General features: G+C 53.0%; 1 protein-coding gene across 1 annotated transcript in view; it reads right to left on the bottom strand.

The window, feature by feature from the left end:
• Positions 1-23,195, bottom strand: part of CRACDL (CRACD like) — a 147,235-nt gene extending 124,040 nt beyond the window's left edge. The window contains exon 1 of the mRNA XM_056116679.1: positions 23,047-23,195. The gene's annotated coding sequence lies outside the window, so the exon portion shown is untranslated. The remainder of the gene's footprint in view (positions 1-23,046) is intronic.
• Positions 23,196-23,652: the final 457 nt, after the last annotated feature.

The following is a 23,652-nucleotide window of genomic DNA, read 5'->3' as shown; positions in this document are numbered from 1 at the left end:
CAGTCCTGTTTTCTCCAGGTGACGAAGAAGGCAGTTCCCTCCTGTTCTCCTTGAGGACCTGGTGAGAGACTGCAACAGGACACCCAGCCTTCCACATGGCAATGGGTCAGTGACACTGATTTCAACCAACTCAGAAAACAGGCACCTTTAACCACCGCCCTCCCCCCATGGAACCCCATGCAATCACTATAACACACGTGGCAAGGGAGGGGCCAGAGCAACGTACAGTGGGGAGGGCGTTTGCCTTGTACGCAGCTGACCTAGGCAGATGGGGAATTCTGTACAGGGTACAAGGAGTCAGCTGAAAGGGCTGCAGTGTGCACCTTACACACAGAGGCCCACAGTTCTATCCCCCGGAATGCAGGGACCCCAAGCACTGCCAGTGCCTGTCATGGCGGCAGGCCTGGCAGGTAGGAGGAACCAAGGGACATGGACAGCCTCTTCATGACCCCCCAGGGCCCCATATAGGTCCCCTGTGGCAATATCCAGGAAGCCACTTTTCAAATGATGTCGTGCCATGCAAACGAGGGGCAGGACAGATGTGTCCCACTGTGTCTGGGGAGTCGACAAGAAGTCATCATTTATAATTGATAATTGTCTTTCATGAAATGACAAAGGTTTTCAAAAAAAAAAAAGATAAAAGCAAACTCAAGAGTGTCCCCATGAAGGACTTCCATTTCCCTCCATTTTGTTCTCGACCACTTGGGAATCCTGTGGTTACTGACCCTCACCACAACTCAGACCCCTGCTAGGCACCCCCATGCCTGACAATGAGCAACCGCAAAGACAGAACCCGCATTCGCATCTAAGTCAGGAGAGGCAAGAGGCTCTTTGCTGGGTGGAAGTGAGGGCGCTCAAGATCTAAGCAAGGAGAGGAAGGTGCACCCTGATAACCATGTGGGAACAGCCTTTCTGAGAAAGTGACCAGGAGAGGACACTTGGCTGGTGTGAGGTGGGGAGGAGCAGGGCAGGTTTGCCCAAGGGCCCTAAACACAGCAAAGGAAACAGGCGTGGGGAGTTGGATCGACATCAGAAACAAGCTGGGACTCCAGGAGGAGGCCTGAGTCACACGTGGCCAAGACTGCGGCTTTTCAGAAGAACAAAGACCATTGGAAGGCTCTGAGATGACACAAAGTGGCTTAGGATTTTGATTCCCAAATATTCTTCCTAATACATAGAATACAACTAACTTTTAGCATCCTGGCCCTATGACTAGCAAAAATCACTCATTAGTTCTAGCAGCCTTTATGTATAGTACTTAGAATTGCGAATTCTGCAGGGAGAGGTCCATCCAATTTTTTCTTTACAAGCTTCATGCCTTTTTCTCTTCGTGATGCCTCACAATTCCCTGTACTGACAGAGCACCAGTATCTTACAAAAGGACGCCACTTCTGCCCTTGGTGCTGAGCAAGAGAAAACAGTGTGCTCCACTCTTTAAAATGATTTGGGGTTTAGGAAGATATTCTTTAACAGACTGTGAAATTTTCCTTTTATTCTGAATTTTCTGAGAGTTCTTAATCAAACAGAATGCAAGCTTCCTCAGATCATTTTTCTTATTTATTGAACTAGTGTGGAATTGCATTTGCTGGATTTTACATGAGAAAAAACAACCTTACATTCGAGGGAGAAACTTCACTTAGTTGTGAAGTATTGCTATTTTTATATACTGCTGTATTCAGTAAGTTAATACTTTGTTGGGTGGAGTTTGGGGGGTATCCTTATGTTTATGAGGAATATTAATCTATAACTTTTTAAAATTATGTTGCCCACATAAAATCATTTGGGAAATGTTTCCTCTTTCTTGCCTCTATGAAAGTGTTTACAATTTTGTATAGCTATCTTTTCCTTAAATGTTTTTTTTTTGTTTCTGTTTTTTAAAATTCAGCCATTCGGGCATGCAGTTTTCTTGTAGGAAATATTTTAACTACAACTTTAAAAAAAAATCAGACTTAACACTTCATAGTTTTGCTTTCTACTGGTGTCAGTTTTGTGTCTTTCAATGAGTTTATCCATTTCCATAATTTACTGACTATCACTGTCACTGTCACTGTCCTCCCGTTGTTCATCGTTTTGCTCGAGCGGGCCCAATAATGTCTCCGTTGGAGACTTTGTTGTTACTGTGTTTGGCATATCAAATACATCATGGGTAGCTTGCCAGGCTCTGCCGTGTGGGCGAGATACTCTCAGTAGCTTGCCGGGCTCTCCAAGAGGGGCGGAGGAATCGAACTCGGGTCGGCCATGTTGGCTGTGTGCAAGGCAAACGCCCTACCGCTGTGCTATCGATTCCATTTTTATCCTTTAAGTGGTTATAAGATGTATAATAGGCCCTAGCTCATTTCTGATATGTTGTTTCCTCTCTATTTAATAGATTAGTCTTCTTTATGGGTTTGTTTTTTGGTCTTCCGTGAGAAATTTCTCTCAACTTTCATCAATCTGAAAACTTCCTTCACACTTATTTTAGAAAGATTTTCTCTACCATTTTTTCTGGTTTTTAATCATTGTTATTTGCATTCTTTCCTCTGAATGCTCTGATATTTTCATCTTTTGCTTTTGGCAATTCGATTCTGATGTGCCTGGGTGTGATTCTCTTTATGTTTATCTTGTTTGGGGTTCTTTGAAATTCTGAAATCTATAGACCGATATTTTTCCAACAGATTTGAGATAATTCCCTTATATATTTTTCTGTTCAAACCTCTATACCTATTGAATTACAGCTATACATAACTTGACTACTTGCTTACTATCTCACATATATCCCGGGTCTATTTGGGTTTTCTTCATTCCCACCTCAATATAAATGGTTTCTATTGACCTGTCTTCAAGGTCATTGATATTTTATTCTACAGTGCCCATATTGCTGCTAAACTTATTCTATAAATTTTTCATATCTGATAAGCACTTTACATTTCTAAAATTCCTATTTGTTTGATTCTGAAATCTTTATTTCTCTGCCAGAATTACTATTTTCTCACTATATTTGTAGCTCATGAACTTTTCTCCCTGTGATATTGATTTATGAGTTTTATTATATGCCAGATATTGCAGTTAGTAATATTTGTTCAAATAGTATGGAATTCTATTCTGACAGTTAGCTGACTAGAACATAATCTTTGTCCTAAAGAGACTTTTTTTCAAGTTGTTGTAATGGTTCAATGTGGTTATTCTTCTAGACAATTCCTAAAGGCCTTTCTGTGGCCCCAGGAGTCCAGGAAAGTCTTCAGACTCTGGCAATTCCAAAGTTTCTATCTTCCAGAAATGTGAGCCCTATAGAATCTCTGTTCAGCTCACCACACTCTGAGAAGCTGTTCTCTGTTAAATGTCAGAGTCTCGTGCAGAATAAATGCATTGTACAAAGAGTGCAGGAGTTAAGGTGCTTCTTTTGAACGTAACTTACCGAGTTTGATCCCCGGCACTCCATATGGTGCTGAGAGCCTCACCAGGAATGATCCCTCAGTGCAGAGTCAGAAATAAACTCTGAGCACAGCTGGATGTGGCCCCCCAAACAAACAGAATAAATACAGCTTAGTATTAGACAACTCTAAGACTGTGGTTGCAAAAGCCAGTCATGGATAGTGCTGGTATAAAAAAGGTGGGAAAGTGTGCTTGACGGGATCATGCCAAAGATTCCTGAAGTGCCTTGTCATGAGAACCCTCCTCTATAATAATACTCTGCCCACAAATCTCCACTGCCTCAGCACCTCAAGCTTGAACCTTCGTTTCCCTGCTCTCTTCTCTCTTAGTCTGTGTTCCTGAGCCTTAACTGAGGGCTCCCCTCGCCTTCCCTCCTCCCCTCCCCTTCTCTCCCCTCCTCTCCTCTCCTCTCCTCTCCCCTCCCCTCCCCTCCTCTCCTCCCCTCCCGTCCCCTGAAGAAAGCCAGGATGGATGCTTCTGTTAAAGCAGGCGGAGATCCCACTGAAGGAGTCACACAAAGACAGATTACAATGCAACAAGCAAAGGGTCTTTATTGGTTAGCTAAGCTAGCTTGAGGTAGGGCCCCATCTAGCTCACCAACAGAGCAGCTTCCTTGGAGCGAGCAAGTGGCCCCAAGTCTCAAAAGTGAGGGGTTTTTAATACCATAACATTATATAACAGGGACTTTTTGCAGACCACCCTTTTAGCCACAGTCTGAGAGTCTTTCCACTACTTGTACTTAGCTGGTTGGTTATAAGTTGGAGTTACATTAAGGTTACATAAGGGCTAAATAGCAGGGGTTTGGGGGTGCTTTTCTACCTGCATCTGGTTGGTAACTCCAGTTGACTGCTCCATGGCTATCTTACTTTGGGGGAATCATGACTCAATTCCAGGAATCTGAACTCAATTCTAGGAATTCTGGAAACAAAACCTAGGCCTAGCTTCTTCTAGTTCCTTTATCAAGCCTGTCACAGTGCTGATGTTGCTTTTCTATCTCTCACTTCCATGTGAGTCCACTTAAATATTGCTCCATTCCTAAAAAATAGTTGCTTCAGGGACCAGAGTAATAGCAGAGCAAGTAGGGCATTTGCCTTACATGCAGCCAACTGGGGTTCAATCCCCAGCACCCCACAAGGTCTCCCAAGCCCACCAGGAGTGATTCCTGAGTGCAGAGCCAGGAGCCAGCACTGAGAACCTCTGGGTATGGCCCAAAATCAAAACCATATATCTTATACAATACTGCATATATCTTATACAATACTGTAATTGTGCAGGGGAGGAGGGCAGATCTAGTATTTATGACTATTGAAGAAAAATGTTTGTTTACTTTCTGCAAGCTGGCTGTGGGTGATGTGCAGAAGGACAATCTACCACAAGACCACATTAGAAAGGATGGCCGAGTTTTTCTTTACTCAGAAAATTCTATTGCTCCGACACCCATTATATACATAAGCATACCTGGCAAAGCATCAGGGGTGAAAGGCGTGCCTACAGATAAACCCAAGGGAACATGAAGCCAGTTCTCATCTCTGACACCAGGTAGAGACATGCTGTTGGGAATAATCTTTCTGGCCAAGTCCACTGAGAGCTGAGCGGGGCCTGGCACTGTCCCAGCACAGTCACCAGCTTCACACAGAGCCCAGAGGTCCAGCCTGGGGAAACTCTGTGGTTCCCTCAAGCATTGGGTCTCTTCTAGACTATTCCAGGTCCTCTATCATGGGGCTAGAATGGGCTACACAGTCCCTCCTGCAGCCACAGGATCACATCTACCTCTGACCAGAGCGATTCCCCTAGCAATAGCCTGCCTTCTGCACTGACCGGGGTGGGGAGGGGGCAGGCTGCTTGGGGGGGGGGGGGGGGCAGGCAGCAGTCCTTCACAACCACTCAGCTAGAAGACTCCAGAGCCACTCCCATCCACAGCCTGAGCACTGTTAGTCAACCCAATGGCTGGTAAATACCCAGGAAGATATCAGCCCAGATAAAAGCACAAACTCACCCCACTGCTGTGCTATCAGGAAGATAAGGGCCGATGGAGCAGTCCCGTCTCCTCCCTGGTATCAGCTGCCACTTGCCCTAGACAACAGGGCCAGGCTCAGGTTTCCAAGGTGGCACCCAGATCCAGTGACCTTTCCCCATAACACTGTTTCCCTTGGCAAGACAACAAACGTGCAGAAGCTGCGAGAGACCAGGGCTGGACCTCACAATTTCTGAGTCCTCGCATGGAGAAAGTGTTTTCATTTCCACCCCACCTACTTGCCCTCTGCCCAGAGAGAATCATCTTAACGGTGCAATGCTCGTGTGCAGAGAAGCCTACTGCCCGACCCAGGCCCCCTAGTCCAGGTTCCGGACATACCACAGAGACACTAAAATTGTTCTTGGTTTCATCCCAGTGAGTCCACAGTTCGAGTCTGCTCCCTTTCAGAGGCCAGTAAGAATTCTGTGGCTGCCAGACCACTTCTCCCTAGGCTCTGAGCACCCACATTTGTGTCTCCTGCGCCCTGCCAACAGTGGTGAGCTCCTCCACTTCCCTTATGCTGTTTGCATTGCCGCCCCGGCTGCTCCAGGAGCACTTACTGTTCACGGAGCTGTTTTCCTTATATGGTCCCATTTTCTTGTGACTTCCATGGAACAGCTGTGAAAGAGAAGGTGGGCAGGAATGGAAAAATCCCTCCCCAGCGTCTGAGACAGCCGTGGCGATGATTCCATCCACAATCCCAGAGAACACCTACAGTGTTCACACATAATACAGGCCCAAGCAGGCGTCAACCCGCCACAGCTCAGGAACTCTGCAAGTGCAAAAGAACGGGGCCGTCCGGCTGAGGAACACGAGCAAACACTCCCCGTGGAAAGTGGAATTCCCTCCTCCAGCACCTTCCTGCCACTGACCTGCGAGGCCCAGTGAAATGTGATGCAGGAGCATCCACCTGGCACGGACACTCTATCTGCGAGGGCACCCCGCCCCTGCCACCTGGCCAGCTGCTCTTCCCCTGGCTCCCTTCCAGCCTAAGGAATGCTGTTCCTAAGCCACCTGTACACACATGGAGTCTGTCGCTAGGTCCTACGCCCAGCAAAGGGCCAGGGGGCACTGCGAAGGGAAGCCAACAATAGAAGCTCTGGGTGCAGGCCCCCTGCCGCACCCACAAAGGGTAACCTTATCTTAGAGGAGGAAAGAAATGCCTTCTGCCCAGATTCTCAACCTTCACCTGTCTTCCCGGGCAGTCAGGAGTGCCACCTCCTTCACCATATCCTCTCCTCCGAAGGGAGCCCTATCTCCCTGCCCCCATCTGGCACCACCTCCCACCCTCCTCCCCACTCCCCCAGCTGTCCCGCCTGTGGAAGCAAACCTCAGTCAGGAGATTGGGGGCCGGGAAGCTCTCAGGCAGGACGCCCCTCACCACTGAGAACAGTCACCTGCAGCATCTTCTCTGAAAACACATTCCAGGGGCTTCCTCTCTGCCCGCGCCCCAGCCCTGTACCCCAGACTGGAATCCACCTGCTGACAATGCCAATGGGCTTTGCGCTGTCCCCACCCCTTGCCCGCTGCCAGGACACTGGCTGGCAGGATAGCCTGGCCATACCTCGTGTCCGCTGGGATCTATGTCCACCAGGATCTGTACCCAGGGGGATCTGTGTCCACTGGGATCTGTTCACCAGGAGGTGCTATGGGTATGTCCACCTAGAGGGTGCCCAGTGGGTGCACTTCCCTTCCTGAAAAGTAGAGTGAGTTGGGGCCTGGAGGATAGAGCATTTGCCTTGCACGCGGTCGACCCGGGTTTGATTCCCAGCATCCCATATGGTCTTCAGGGATAATTCCTGAGTGCAGAGCATCACCGGGTGTGACCCAAGAAGCAAAGAGAAAACAAGAGCGAATACCGGTCTGCTCCCTGAGCTCACAGGAGGAATGAATATGGTGATACAGACCAATTGTTATGTCAGAGTTGCAGAGTTATCTCAGTGAGAGGGGTAATTCAGGACTCAGGTTCCAACGAGCTTGCTGGGCAGAGGATCTGAAAAAATGAGAAGCCTCTAACCCCCCAGCCCCCAAAGTGGCTGCATGTTTGTCCCCAGACTCCCGAGGGTGTAGCCAGCCTCACTGCCTGAGGTATCGCCCTGCCCCAGGAGACTGAGCACATCACACCAAGGGCTCTGGCCAAACATTATTAACTTTGATTAGGTTTTTAACATTTCCCCCCAAAAATGATTCTTTCCCACATTCAACCTACAGCACATGGCTTCACTCCTCCTGGTTCCGATGCGCCTATTAGGGAAACTTGTCCTGCTGCAGGCCGTGTCTCCAGGAGGTGGACATGCCCAGAGTTCTGGTGGCAGCTGACAGGATGATCCAAGGGGTTGGGAATGGGCAGCGCGTGGCCATGGGGAAGAGCCAGGGGCGGCAGAGCAGGGAGTCAGGAGTATGTGGATGTGAGGCAGGGCCGGCAGCACGTGGACACAGGGCAGGCCCAGGAAGCGGGAGCTCGCACTCAGGTGCAGGCGCTACAGCTGGCCACGACTGGCCCCGGGCCCCAGGGCTATGCGAAGGCAGTGGTGCTTCATCCTCACTCACAGGTCAAGAGACTTGCCCGCTGCACAAGTGTCCAGGGCCTGGCCAATGCCTTAGAGGGATGCAGATGGCCTCCGCGTTCAGCCCCTGGTCAGGCACTATGGGGCAGAGTGGACAAGTGCTGTCCCTGCAAGTCTCCAAGTCTCCTGAGATCCTCCTGGGCGAGCATCACTGGGGACGGCAGGTGTGAACCGGGGGGGCACAGGGGCATGGGGAGGGGCATCTGCTGAGTGTCCATCCTCTGCTGGCAAGGCTCAGGACACAGAAGGGTCAGCTACTCCCAAGGAAGCCCGCCAGGGCCTCCTGAACCAAATGACAGTCACCAAGACCAGGCCAGACTCCGCAAAGTGACCAGCTGAGCCTCATGCTGCACCCGCTACCCCCAGCCCACAAACTTCAGAAACCTTCGTGCTTCCCATATGGCTCTGTCCAACCTTGGGCCTAGGCGACCTGGCCCTCCCCTCTGTGGGCCCAGCTCTGCTCAGGCAGCTGTGCAGATGGCTGCAGGTGCCCACCCTGCGTCCCCTGACCGCTACCCTCGGCTCTCTGGATACCGCGGTCACACATGACTGTATCCCTGTTCCATCCACCTGACTCACTGGGGGACGTGGCCAGGCCCCGTCCCTGCTCTGCCAGTGCCTCATGGATGAGACCCAGCTGGGACAGCAGGAACAAGCAGGGGAGAGAACATAGCAGCAGTCCCCTCTCAGACCCACAGAAAGGTGGCAAGGCGAGAAGGACACTCACCTACCTGAGGCAGACAAGGGCCCCATGATGCTCACACTTGCCTCCCACTGGCCACGTGGAAATGACCTGCCATGCCCACCTGGTTGGGGAATGCTGAGGTCACACTAGTTGCGATGGGCACCAGGCCGGCTCCTCTGCACCAAACCTGAGGGGGTCCTGGAACCCGACCTCCCTGCCTGGCAGTGCTGCCCTCCCCCCACAGCCCTGCTGAAACACAGCTGAGACAACCGGGCTCCCTGCCACACCCAGCCCACGCCACACACGTCCTGACTTATCTCCGAGGTGTGGGGTGAGAGCGGGGTTGGCACCGTCAGCCCAGCCTGGGGCTCTGCTCGGGAGCCCAGGGGTGCAGCCAGGGCAGCAGCCGCCGTGCTCCCAGCCCAGACCCACCTGCGACGAGGCAGACCTGTGCTCCTCTTCACCCACAGGGTCCCTCTGGCATGTGGACAGTTCTCAGCCCGACTGTCCAGTTCCTCGAAGAGCCAGCGCAGAGTGGGAGAGGGAGAGCAAGAAGGTCACACCTCAAGCCCCCGTCCAAACCGACTTTCTGCTCATCTGTGCTGTGTTCCTGCACCTGCACCCCAGTCTCTGCATCAAGCCCCCCAATCTGTGGGAGGGCACACAGACTTTCCTGGAAGCTGCCAGAGCACTGGCCAAGGCGTGCGAAGGAGCAGTTCCTCGGAGGAGACGCAGGGAGGGTGAGCAGTGCGGCCAGCCTGTGCCCCAGGCACTCCGGGTGAGTGCTGCAGGCAGAGGTGCATCAAGTAAGACCCCAAGTGAGGGGGTCCTGGGGCCATGAGAGCCACAGCTGTGCCCAGGGCTGAGGACTGACCCTGTGCAGAGGCCTTCAAGGCCTTCGGAAGCAGAAGACTCCAGCCCTCTGGGCGGTGAGTGATGCCTTGCACTTCCAGGGCCTGGCAACCACAGTGTAAACAAGGTGACCCACGTGGTGACTGTCAGAGCTGCGTCCAGATCACACATACCCTCGGTCCTCGGCAAGGCCGGGGCCCTGGAGGGAGGGCAGCCCGGGGCACCTATCCCAGCAGGAACGGGCGTGGATGGGTCTCGGCACTGCAGACGCCTGCGCCTGGCATCTGGCCCTGCCTGCAGCCCAGACCAATCCCTAGTAAGCAGGAGGGAGGAGGCGGGAGCCAGGATCCACACGGTAGCATGGAGTCTGTAGGCCAGGCCCCAGGTGTCAGCACAGCAACACCAGAGGGACCCTTCGAGGAGCCCTGCAGGGTCCCGCCCGCCTGCCAGAGCTCCAGAAGGTCAGGAAGGCCAGGCCAACACCTGCCCCGGACCCAGAGTGCAGATGCCCCCAGAAACAGTGTAGAAGGGCTTCCCCACAGAATTCCGGCCCTGTAAGCAATACTTGGATGAACACCCTTGCGTTCAGAATTCTTTGGTGGGCAGAGATAGAGAGAAGGAAAGGCCCTCGCCTCGAATCCAGCTGCAGTGCCAGGACCTGGGAATGCCCAGCACCACAGATGGTTCCTCAGGAGCATTGACCCTTGGCCCCAGAACACTTCTCAGAGTGGCCCAAAGCCCTCCCCACTAAATAAAGATAAAAAATAAAGATAAAATTTAAAAATTTTCCGACTAGAGATTTGTTTCCTTGGGGACAAATGCCCTGGAGCTGGAGTCACCAGGGTGAAGGGCTCATCCCTTTGGGGGTTCTGAGGCACAGTCCACGTCAGGGCAATGGGCACGGCTGGCTGTACTCGCTGCTCTCTGGTTGGAAACGTTTCTCTCCTGCCTCCCAGCTGGACAGTCATGGGTGCAGATCAGACGCCGCCCCAGCGTGCTCCTCTCTGGGGGGTGACAGGCTTCTTCAGGCTCTGGAGACCCAACGGGAACTGTGAACACGTGCAAATCTCAAGACTGGGATGGGCTGGTCGTCCGCGTGAAGAGCAGGAGACCCCAGACAAGGGTGAGTCTGTGCTCCCCCAGTCTCCACGCACAGCCCTCTCACAGGAACCTCAGACGTGCTCGGTGAGGGGAAGCCCCCAATGGCCGCAGTACACACCTGTGCAAAGCTGGTCAGCTCAGGCGAGGTGGGGGCCGCCAGCGCGCACTGGCAGGACCACAGCACAACCCGGCCACGCACCCAGTGTTCTGGGCCTGCACTAAGGGTGGTGACACAGGGAGCAATGGAGACAGAGCCAGCACAAGGCCAGGCCCTGGGCCAAGCATGGGACACAGTGCCCCAGTGTCTCCCAAACCTGTGCAGACGAGGACATGTGTCCGGCAGGGAAGGCTCTCTGCCAGTGTCCAGGCAAGGGCTAGAACCCAAACAGATGCCATCCCTGAGAAATCCAACCTCGGCTGGATGGCTCCTGTGAAAGTTCTCAGGTTCCCGAGCATCTGTCCCGCAGAGAGAGACACCAGGGCCCTGAGACACCACGGTGCTGCTCAGGCAATTCTCTGAATTGGGGGTTCCTACGTCAACCCCACCCAGGCCCACACCAGGATACTTAGGCTATGGCACTTTGGTTCCCTTGCTCTATTCGAAATAAAAAAGTATATTTTACAGTTCCACGAATCAAATAAAGACAATTATATATAACTTGTCATTCACTGTGTCACTGTACCACTGTCATTCTGTTGTTCATCGATTTACTCAAGTAGGTGCCAGTAACATCTCCATTCGTCCCAGCCCTGAGGCTTTAGCAGCCTGTCCTTACTCATCTTTCCCAACGCTCCCATACTGGAGGCTCTTTCAGGGTCAGGGGAATGAGACCCCTTAATGTTACTGTTTTTAGCATATCGAATATGCCACAGGTAGCTTGCCAGGCTCTGCCATGTAGGCGGGATACTTGATAGCTTTCTGGGCTCTCTGAGATATATATATATATATAATAACTTGTCATTATCTTGTATTAAAATTATAGGTGATACATACTATATATATAGTTCTTTTAAAAATTCATCATGATTTTAATTTAGAAGAAGTGAAAATATTTTGTGGGCCCCTCCCATAACAAATGATCATGCTTTAATTAATAAAATAATATGGCCATAATAAAATTATTATTATGGCTCCTCTTATGCCATGTGGGGGTGCCTCAGAGTTCCCTGGACACCCTTCTTGGAAAACACACCTGGGACATGATCTGGACCAGTGCTGCCTCTTAGTCCCGCCCCTGCATGGAGAGTGCTGGATCCCGGTGTTCTTCACAGCCCCGGCCTGGCCAGAGAACAAAGAGTGAAAGGACAATATCTGGAATTTCACAGGGAGCCAGGGAAAGAATGAAGCAGCCGGTTTGTTTGTGGGACTTCTCCCTGATTTTCTTGAGGCTAGATAGTTCAAATTCAAGTGAGCTCAATACCGACCACCCTCTCAGGGAGGAGCAGCGAGTCGGGGTGCCCTGGGGACTCTGCTGCTGAGGAGCAGAGAGCACGGCTGCAGAGTCACAGAGCTTCCTGCAGGACTGCACACCGGTGACCCCCAGCCTGAGGCGCCGAAGCACCGATGCTCAGCCTTCAGACACAAAGGCTGTTATTTTCACTCAAAGGTTCTGGTCAAGCCTTGTCAGGGGTCAACTCCATTCTTTACTCATCCAATTCTGTACTGAGCAACTGACTGGGAACTTCCAGTCGCTAAGTAACTGGCAGCACCCCTGGTCCTGGGCCACGTCAGGATCTCCATAACTCAGGAATCCAGGTGACCATGGCCCTCTGCCCACACCAGGCCACTCCCTGAGCTCAAAGCTCCTTCCCACTTCCTGCCCCACTTACCTGCTTCTGATTCCACACCTCTGTCCTCTGATAGGTCAAGGAGGAAAAGAGGAATCAGAGGGTCCCCACCTCTGGAGCCAAGACAACCTACCAATGTTTCTAGTATGAAGGTGTGACTGGGCTATGACACTTCAAACTTCTGGGAATAGCGCAGTGGCTGATGTCTGGTATGGCTCTTAGGGTCTTAGAGAAGAGAAAAATCAAACTTGGAATAGAGATAACCAAGTATTATTTAATCATTGGAATACTGTTGCTATTTAATCTGTACCTAAGTCTGTCTTATACTTGATAACCTCTTTTAGAACTCATGCTTAATTTATATGTAGTATTTTATTTTAATGTAGTATTTAAATGTAGTATAAGAGCAGAAAACTACACTTTGCCTGATAACTGGAATAAAATCCCTGCCACTAGATTTGTGATATCAGCACCCACTGCTGAAACCCACTGCTGAAACCAACTTGTAAGCAAAGTGCCCAGTAAGAAGAAAAGCAAAGTGTGAACGGGTGTATCTCATCTTTCTATAAACCTACAAAGACCAAATCTCCAAATATGTTTAATTCGTTACAAGCACACAATGGAATTGATAGCATCTTGTATGCATAGTTATTTTTCAATATGTGCAGATGTGATCTGTAAAGCACAATCTCATCCAGATGATTCTCGAAGCCCATTCCATTTCTGGGTGCACCCCTCACTCATGAGCATAGAATAGCATAAAAACAGGGTTGTTGCTGAAAGTGGATCAGTCCATGACAACTGAACCTCAAACTCACAAGAACAAAGAGGATTGGCAGCCTTCAAAGCCAAGCACTGATCTCTGCTCCGAAGCCGGTGCCCGCCCTTGAGCTCTCATCTCGCTTGTCATCTCGGTTTCTTTGCTCATCTATTTCCACTCTGGAGAGATCTGTTGTCTCTCCTAAACACACTCTACGCTCTTTCTCTCATCTAGTATCTTTTTAAATAAGTTGCAATAAGAACTATCTTTCTTCACACACACACAAGCGCCCCAAATAGTAAAATGGTAGACCACCGCGGACCTCTAGAGCCAACTCAGCTGGGATTCTAGTTGACACTGAGGAGCAGAGCCACAGCTCTGGACCAAGTGCTATGTCTGTTCACCAGGAGAGCAACTAACGGCTGGAACATCAAAGCCACACTCTAATAGACATGTGATGTGAGAACTGGGGAGGGACAAGAATGGTGATGCTCAGGAGGCCCCTGCTGGGCCACAGGGTGGACAGTGCGCAGGAGAGCCCAGGAAGCCAGGACCAGGACGCGCCCCCCTAGGACCTGTGCCGTGTTGGGGTCTCCGTAGCTCAGAGTTCAGATGACCTTAACCTCTCTGCCCCACACCAGGCTCACTCCCTCAGCTCAAATCTCCTCCCCTGGAAGCAGGGATCATTTCTACCTCCAAAACGTAGGACAGAAGCATTAGAGGTTCCTAAGTGCATGATGTGCCCTGGTCAGTGCTCAGGCCATGCTGCCCCTTTTCCTCTGTCCCCCTCCATCTTCATTCCCCGGTGCAGTGTCTCACTCACTTCAAGGGTGGGGCTGTTCTTAAAGCAGGCCAAGGAGCTACTTATTCTGGGTCGCACAGTCGATAGGCTGAGGACCCTGCAAATGCAAACATCTACCCGCCAAGGTACTGGATCCACCCCCAGCTTCCCGAGAGAACAGAGAAATTGAGAGACGCAGGAATGGAGAAAGCGAGATGCGTCCCTGCAGCCGAGTCCTCGTCACGAGCCCCATTCTATTTTAATAGGAATGCCTTCACAGAAAATAGAACGTCAGTCCCAGCTCGCCGTGTGCACCCGTCACCGCTTCCTGCTGTTTCCAGGGAAATGACTGCGTGTGCTTCGCTGGCAGCCCAGGGAAATGGCCACCTCATTCCCAGGGTGCAGAGTAGGAGAGTGAGCCCAGGATGTGCCTGCAGTCACCCACACAGCCAGGGGCTGGCCAGGTCATGAGTGCGGGGTGGCTGGAGGCTCAGCACCCAGCACCCAGAGCCCATCATGGACCCTGCCTGCCACCCCCGTTACCTTTTCTCCCTCCCTGAAGCTGCTGAGGTGGTGAAAAGGAAAAGGGGGGGGGGAAGGTCTCCACTGATGGGGGAGGAGGCTCAGCAACCCCTGGGAAAAACTGTCAAAGGGTTCCTCGGGTTACTGAAATAATGGGCCAGTTGATGGCTTCCTGGCCATCTCCCAGGGCGAACAGGCCCAAGCAGGTTAGACACAAGGACCCCAGGGACAGCACTGGTGGTTGAGGGAAGGCCCAGAAGTGGCCTGCCTGCCCCTTCATGAGGATCCATTCCTGAGGGCTAAAGTGACCACAAGCACAGCCTGGTGCAGTCACAGATACCAAGGCCAGCACCCAGGGGGCTGAGAAGGCAGTGTGGCCGCAGCTGGGTTGCCCCTCAGAGAGGAGTGGGGGAAGCTGACCGCGGCTTCGTCACTCCCTCACGGAGACTTCACTTACTCGTGTCTCCATTTCCTCATTGCTAAAAGCACCTGGCACCAAAGATGGTGAATCCCCCACATAAGGCCAGGGCTCAGCGGGCAGTGAAAGGTGTGCTCGGTATGGCCTCCTCCAGTGCTGGCCCCCTCTGGCCACTCTCTTCCAGGCACGCATGCTCTCACTCCCTCATGCTTTAGTGCTCAAGCTGCCGCAGGCTGGTCAGTCATTGAAGATGCCTTGGACAGCCTGGACTCACCTGGGTCTCTCAATCCCCAAGGAATCCCACTCTCTAGGGTTGGAGGAACAGCTGTTGCTAGTAAAAAATCATTACAGTCACACACACCAAACTTCTGAATCTTATTCTATATGTTAAAGGAGTTGAGAGAAAAACAGAGGAATAATAGGTTACTCTGTTACTGATAAAATAATTATTACTGTTTACTGTACAATCTAGGTACGCCCCTCTCCCTAACCCCCCACCCCCGCAGGATTGAAGAAAGGGCAACAGCTGTTGCAGAGAAATCAAGCTCTACCTTGAATTCCTAGAAGGAAGGTACTGTAGACACGCCAGGTGAGTCACTTGAGATACACCAAATCACACTCCTTTGAAGAAGAGTTTCCTGAATGGGTCTTGCTAAAAGCACCATCTGCTGAGACCTCCCAGCCATGTTCCAGGGCTGTCTTTTCCCATCCGGCAATTGGGGAGCCGGGTTCCCTCCCTCCCTCACCTCCAGGACCCCGATAAGAACTTCCAGTGATGGTACCACACTGAGTGATTTTAAAGGGTCTCCCTGATAGGTTGGTCCTATCCTGTCTCCTGAGGAGTTCTGGGTGGCTACAAGCATGACCAGGCCTGGACCCTTCCTCAGCAGCGCTTTCTGCAAACAACTGACAGTATAGTGATCTCCTCGGATGGTGGCCTGGTGCTGTCCAGGCGCCTGAGTTCATAGTGACTGTGCACTAGAGAAAGTAACATAAACTCGGACATAAATCAACTTCTGACCAATTAGGCATCAGGGAAAAGGAGAGGAGTCGACTGTGAACACAGCAGCATGCTAACTCGGTTTCCTTCATCCTGGTAACCAAGGACTGATCAGTGTTACCATGACACTGCTGAGAAAGGGCAAAGAAAGCAAAACGTTCTCAGTATGGAGAGATAATCAACCAATGTTCCAGCTTGCAACCCACGCCCTTCCCTCTGAGGCAAATCTCGCGGGAACCTGACTTTCGAGTTCTTGGTCTGCATACAAGATTAGTCTGTGAAACCCATTTGTATGTGACTGCACTTATTGAAAATATAGGCAGAGGAAGTTTCTAATCCTATTTCCAGAAGAGCAGGACAGAGGGTTCTGGGTTCACACAAGAGAAGAGAAGGGCTGAGGGGAAAGCCACCTTTTCTGGGAGATGCCATGTTTCTCCTCTGGGAGGACAAGCTGTTGACTGTGTGTGCCAAGGGCCAGGCCCGCCTCACCTCTGTCTGACCTCAGAGACTCTCCCCTTTGCCTGCGTAAAGTACTACCAAAGAAGCAGGTCAGGTCCAAAGGCAGGAGATTCCAGGCGTCCCAACTGACTTACTCACGGCCTGCTGGCAGCTCGAGAACCAAAGCCACACCCCAGGCTCCCTCCTGGCACAGGCACCATGAGTCTGCAGTGGGCAACTGTGGAGGCACCATGTCTTCCTGCGGCTGGCCACAGTCCCCAGGAAGGCAGGTAGCAGGGGGCTTTCCATGGTGAACAGAGCAGCTCTCAGCGGGCCAGCTTAAGAGCACTGCTCAGGGGGCGCTCCTCCAGGTCTGGCCAAGAGCCAGGCTTCCAGCAAGTTGTCAGCCCTGAATTTCCTGCATTTGATCCTCTTCTGTTGAAACTAACTACAGCAAATCCTGGATAACAACCAAGAGGCAGGAAATCTCGTGGCAGAGAAGCTCATTGTGGAAAAGATTACTTCAGGCAGAATATCTCAGGGGGCGGCCTGTAGACTTTATGTACTCCCTGGAAGGAGCCGCTCTGACAAACTCAGGAGAGTTCAAACAAGAGTGTGCATCCTCATGCTGATGGATGCTAGCAGTGATAGATGAAGATGAAGATGGCCTGAGTAAACATGCGTCGATAGAAAGCTTGGCTGAATCATCTGGGCTCCACCCAGGGGACACGATGCCTCAGCACAGGTGCTCACACTAAGGAATCTCCCTGTCATGGGGGAGAGAATCTCAACGCACTTTCCTGGTTTGGAAGAGGCAGCCCCTAAAACAACCGGACACAACCTCTTATTAGTAAACGAACACTTGCACACACGCAGCCCTCTGTCTCTGTGTAGGCCATGGGCAGGACTGAGTGTTATCGAGATGCCTGCTCTCTTCCAGCCCTGGCCTCGCTGCCCAGCTCATGGCCTTGGGCCACACAAGGGGGTAGCCAGAGAGTGGCCAGCTCTGAAGTGCTGGGCCCCAAGTCTGGCCACCTCCACATCGGGTTCCCTCACTATGAGTCTTCTTTGCTACTGGCTGAGCCCTCCTCGGTGGTCTCTCCACCACTCAGGATGCCCAAAGATCCATGAAGCGTACCAGGGAACCTCAGTTCTCTGGTGTGGTGCCAAATAAGCCCCATTAGAATGCCTCAATCCAGGGTCCGGTCTTTGCTCACCAAGGCCACAGAGGGAACAAAATGACACTAACCACGCCTAGAAATAGAGGGTGACTCAAACCTCTAAAAGACTTTGTGTTCAGAAACTATTTTCACCCAGAGAGCATACTGGAAACACCGGTCCATGATGATTTAAAGGCCTGATTTCCAGTGGTGCGTGTGGTTGACACCCAGCAACTGGGCCAAAATATAAGGCCTCTATTTCTGGGGAGAGGAACCCAGTCCACATGGTGTGAACCACAGGACTGAGGTATGGATCTGCTGGGTAGGTGCGCTGGCACACCAGCAACCCATCCTCAGCTCCAGCCTTCCGTTGGCAGAGAGCTGCCACTTTCGAGTCACAAATCCTCCACATAGAGCAGATGTGGAACCTTCCTCACCAGGGCTCAGGCTGCTACAGTGAGGCAGGAAGCAAGAAGAGAAGCCTTCAGGGAGAGGAAGTAGGTATGAAGGCCAGTTTAGACCCAGACATGCCGCGTCTCAGAGCAACACAACCCAGAACTCAGCAGACCATGCATGGCCTGCCCCACGCCTCATGATGTACCCCTTGCCAACCATGCACCAAGCAGTAGCCAGAAGTATCCCTGCCACTGAGTGACACACAGAGCACAGAGCACTGAGGCTGTGGCAGATCTGGGTCGGCTCAGAGGAGCACCTGCAGTCTGGCCAGTCAGACAGTGACCATCCTCCCCTGGTCACTGTCCCTGAGGGGAGAAGGGCGGAATCCAGGTACAAAGCTGAGGTGGCACGAGGATCTGCTCACAGGGCTGGACGGGACTGTGACTTCACAAAAACACACCCAGTGGAGGGGCAGTCTGGAAGAGAAGAAAGTGTTACGTATGGCACACTGGCACTGACTGAGAAAGTTTAAGCCTAGGAGGGAAAACGGAACCACAATTCCAGTAAGAACGGTAAGAAGAGATGAAAACTCAGTGCAAAGAGGACACACATATCGATGAGGAAAGGAAGAGATGAAAAAAAAACAAGAAGTAAAAAACCATGAGACACTAACTATAACCCACGGCAGCAAATATTTGTAATACAGTAAATGTGGTAAAAGCACTAAATATTCATGATATATGCATATGTCTGAAGCTAAATCTACAAGAGGAAGCTGAGCTCGGTCACTGCCAATTACCTATTGATGATAACCAGTTTGCTCCTGTGTGCCAGAGCTGCTGACCAGGTACACAGCCATGTCACAGAATTCTAGAAATCTCTGGGGGCATAGTTGAAAGTAGAGCCCCACCTGCACCCTTCGGCTGGAACACCTATTATTCAGAAAGTCAAACTCCTTTGCCATGCCACTGAGCTCAGCCACCCTGGGAGCTGTCCTATGCGGAATGAAGCTGGGACTAATGTCTCTGCTGCCACCCATGGACACAAAACTCAGGGGCTGGGGGAACAAACCATGGGGGCTTGGGGGACACAGACCTCAGAGGGGAGCAATGGTTCTGGAAGTTCTTAAACTTCAGACATTTAAAAACCACCCTCACATACCAGGGGCAGGAGGAAGCTTAAGCAAGTCAACAACTTTAGGAAGGCCCCTCACCTTCCCAAAAGATCACCTGTGAATTTTCTCCACAAACACCTTAAGCATAAGAAAAACACCTGCGAGCTCCTGGCAGCAGGAACTGTGCAGGTCTCAGAGGGCACAGTGGGGAGGGGCCTTGCACAGCCACCCTCAGCTGCCTGTTCCTGTTCATGCCACTCACAGGCATCATCTGGTTGGCATCTACTAAGCTGGGGCCATGGGGTCAACAGGTCATAATACTGGGCATAATCCTGAGGTCATTTCTCAGAATCAGAAACATGTCTCAGGGACCAGTCAAGTGACCTCAAACTCCAAATTTATTTCCTAGAAGGAGACACTTAAGAATAATCGCATTAAATGGAAATTTCTACTTTCCACGGAGCCTGTGGAAGCCACAGAGGATTGGGGACATTGCCTCTTGTCCTACCAACAGATGACACCAACTGCCCTGGGCATCGGGTGGAAGGAAGGAAACCATCCTAATATCCACAAGGTCCCAATATGGGAAGGCCTCAAAGGCTGTTTTTGGGTAGAATCACTCCCAAGCTCCGTATCACAGCAGGGTCTTCACTTTACACCACGTGGCTGACTTAATGTTGCCTAAAGTCCATGTCCTCCGAGAAGTCTTCCCCAGAGATGCCACCTTCCACACTCTGACTGGGCAGAGTCCCAGGCCTGGGTGTCCGACCTTGGGTTTTCTGTGGGCTCACTGATCTCCAGATGATTCCTAAAGAAGGAGGTAGGCCTCAGAGGCTCTTGCGTTTCTCCTACCGCCTGTAGTAAATGCCAACAGCTCAGTGGATCACCCAAATGATGCAGCAATGGCAGCATAAATAGGGTCGTTAGAAAGATGCTTATTCATGTGACACCACCGGTTGACAGCAGGGCTTCTTAAACTTTTCCCACTCAAGACCCCTTTGGTCTGTGAGATTTTTATGTGACCCCAGGCACATAGGTATATAAAATAGGGATACAAAGCAAACACTTACTGATAAGTTACAAAGAATTTTATTTCGATTCCTCCGCCCCTCTCGGAGAGCCCGGCAAGCTACCGAGAGTATCTCGCCCGCACGGCAGAGCCTGGCAAGCTACCTGTGATGTATTCGATATGCCAAACACAGTAACAACAAAGTCTCCAATGGAGACGTTACTGGGCCCACTCGAGCAAATCGATGAACAACGGGAGGACAGTGACAGTGAAATGATCACACACACACACACATACGGTTTTGGAACCATGACACAATTTAAGAATCTCCACAATAATGCGTGAGCAAAGAACTCTCCCCTACCTACATACAGAGAGAGAGAGAGAGAGAGAGAGAGAGAGAGAGAGAGAGATTTCCAGCAGGCCCTAGAGCTTCTCAGGTGATTAGAAATTCCAGTGCACACAACCCAGCTCAACCTACCCAAAAAGATGAAGAGGAAGAAGAAGCACTTGTCTTGTCTACTATCCCCAGCTAGCTCCTCCCTGTTCCTCCCTACCTCACCGGGGAAGCCAAATCCGCTTTCTCCAAGGATAGGAGGTTTCGTAGAAAAGGTGCTGAAATTCCTCTTACAGAGCCAAGCTGAGCCTGGGCGTGTGTGTCCAGAGCTCAATTGGAAGAAGAGTGTTTGGTGAAAAGAAGCCCTTCCTTCAGGTACTGGGTGGGGAGACCCTGGAGGGGGCGAGTCTCCTGTCCGTGGCCTGAACAGAAGCATGGAGGTCCTGTGTCCCCCTGTGCTCACCAGCGAGGCCCCCTGGAGTGGGATGGGCACCAGTGCAGCTGCCCTTGACTGGGCAGGTTACAGGAGCTGCCAGGGCTCTGAAGAGACGCTGTGATGGGGGCTCCAGCTGGAGTACTGCCCCGTGACAGTCCACTGGGCACTACTCAGTAGAAAGGACAGAAAGCTGATTGGGGGTGGAAAGCACACAGGAAGGGGACAAGCAGGCCTGATGGCAGCAGGAGTCACAGTCCACAATCCCCAGTATGGCAGTGATGTCCTGCTGCTGCCCACTGGAGATCAAAGGGGGGACACCAGGAAACCAGGTCTCAGGGAACCAGGCAGTAATTGAGATCCTGTCACTGAATTCAGAGTTTTGCTTGGAGCAGCAGGTCCACTCATGGAGAAGTTTCCCTCAGCCGATGGTGTGGCTGGCAGAGTTCGGTCCTGCACAACAAACTCAGTGCCAGAAACTTCTCCACTCTGACTCAGATGCTTCCAGAGACCTCTGTGCACACAGGGAATTTATAAGTGTCTGTGCATGACAAGGCACGACACCAACCTCCAGAGAAGAAGCAAGTGGCCGCAAGTTTGCCAGGTCAAATCCAGGCTCTGCAAGTACCATGGAAAACTCACCTCTGGGAGGGCTGTGGGCCTTGCAGTGTTTTCTCCCCTAACCCTGAGTGTTCCCAGGAGCACCTGATGCTGATGGGCAAAAGACACTGGACCAGGCCGTGACTCCTTTTTGACCCTGCCAAGGGGCAGGATGATGAGGACACTGCGGTGCCAGCAGCGGCAGCCAGTGGTGACACAATACCTACACACCAACCTTTGTGTTTCATTTTGCTTTGCTTTGTAAATGAGGAAAGTGATGTTCAGAAAGGTTAAAACACAGGCCAGAGAAAGCACAGTGGGTACGGTGCTCTCCTAGCATGCAGCTGACACCAGTTCCATCCCTGGTACCCGCATATGGTTCCAAGAGCAGAAAAGTAGGTGTAAGCCCTGAGCCCCACTAGATGTAGTCTGACATCCCCCCCCCCCAAAAAAAAGATTCACAGAACAAACCCAGAGCTAGGTGAGACAAGGGGTACATGTGTCACCCAAATTTCCTAAGATCATTTTTATAACGCCTCAATTTAAAACATTGAAATTAATACAAAAGTCCATGTAGCACAAATCTTACCACTTTATATAAAGCCTGGATCCGGATACTGAATCTTCCCTTTGCCTCCTAGATGGGTCATATGGCCCCGGGGCAGTGACAGGGAACCAGGCCAGCTCGCCCCTTCCCCACGGGTTGGGACCCAGGTGCCACAGTTTTAGCCCGTGAGGGGCCCTTAAGAGGTTGGAGTGCTCCATCAGCGCGGGATGGTCTGAGCTGCACTGGGGATCTGACTGTTCATATTCCGTGGCCTTCTGCAAACGAAGAGGAGGACCCCCGCAGGTGTGCGCTGGTGAAGGCGCGGGGTGGGCACAGAAAGCAACCATGGTCAGCAGAACGGCCGAGCCCACCCACAGGGCGTCCTGCTTCCCCGACGCAAGGCAAAGGCCACTTATGCCCCGAGTAGCTCCTTCGGCCCATTCCGCCCGCAACTGCACCCTGGACCGGAGCCCGCTTCCTCCCGCGGCTTGTGCGCGAAGCCCCCGGACCTGTCCGGCAGACCGCGCGCTCCGGGCAGCGGAGACCACACGACGGGCTAGGCTGGCCACCGTGTCCCGACGCCGGGCTCCTGCCCCTCGCTGCGGCCCCGCGCCCTCTGCTCTCTCGCCCCGTCGCCCCACGGCCCCGAGTTCAGGCCGGCCGAGCACGCAAACTTCGGGCACTGCGTGGGCGCGCGCCGGTCGGGCCACTTGGACGCGGGGACCGTCCTCCCGGTCCCACCTGATCCTCGCGACCCCCGCGACCCTCGGGCCACCTGGACGCGGGGAACGTCCTCCCGGCCCCACCTGGTCCCCGCGACCCCCGCGCCCACTCGGAACACCTGGACGCGGGGACCGTCCTCTTCTCAACCTGGTTCCCGCGACCCCAGCGCCCGCTCGGAACACCTGGACGCGGGGACCGTCCTCTTCTCTACCTGGTCCCCCGCGCCCCCCGCAGCGCCCCGCGCCCCGCCCCCCGCTCCCTGCAAGCCCCACAGCCCCGCGCGCCCCGCGCCCCGTGCCCCGCGCCCCCAGCAGCCCCTCGCGCCCTCGACAGCCCCCCGCGCGCCCCCGGTCTACTCCGCGCGCCCCGCGCCCCGGCTGCTCTCCGTACCTGGCGCAGCAGGTGTCCGCAGGGCTGGCCGCCACCTCCCGGCCGCCCGCCCGGCCCTGCTCCCCGGCGCTGGCAGCGGAGCTCGGGGCGCGCCGGCGCGGCTGTGCTCGGCGGGGGCGGACACGGCGCAGCGCGGCTCGGCCCCGCCGCCTCCCCCGCGCGCCCGCCCGCCCCACGCCCGGGACCCCGTGCCCCCCGCCGCCCCCCGCCGGCCGGCCCGCGGGTGACTCATGGCCCGGTGGCAGGAGAGGCCGCTGGCGCCTGCCCCCCTTCCTCCTCCCTCTCCCTGCCCCCATCTCCTCCTCTTCCTCCTCCTCCTCCTCCCCCTCCTCCTCCCCCACGACTGGCGCTCGGGCTCCGGACCCGCCGGGGCTTCGCGGGCCCCGCCAACCCGGGCACGGAAGGCCCGGCCAGAGGCCGCGGGACGGCCAGGAGCTCGCCCGCAGGAGGAGCGTCTGTGGGCACCGGTCAGACCACTCGAGTCTGCACGGTTACTGCCAGATCCCGCGCTGGAGCCGCGCTCTCCCCTTTATCTTTAAAACGGGCCGAAATCCCACTGGGAAGAAGTGAGAGGGGAAGAGGTTACAGGCAGATCTGTTTACTTTG

The sequence above is a fragment of the Sorex fumeus genome, unplaced genomic scaffold (assembly GCF_029834395.1).
Source record: "Sorex fumeus unplaced genomic scaffold, SorFum_2.1 ptg000033l, whole genome shotgun sequence".
Lineage (NCBI taxonomy): Eukaryota > Metazoa > Chordata > Mammalia > Eulipotyphla > Soricidae > Sorex > Sorex fumeus.
This window is presented reverse-complemented; position numbering and strand designations above follow the sequence as displayed.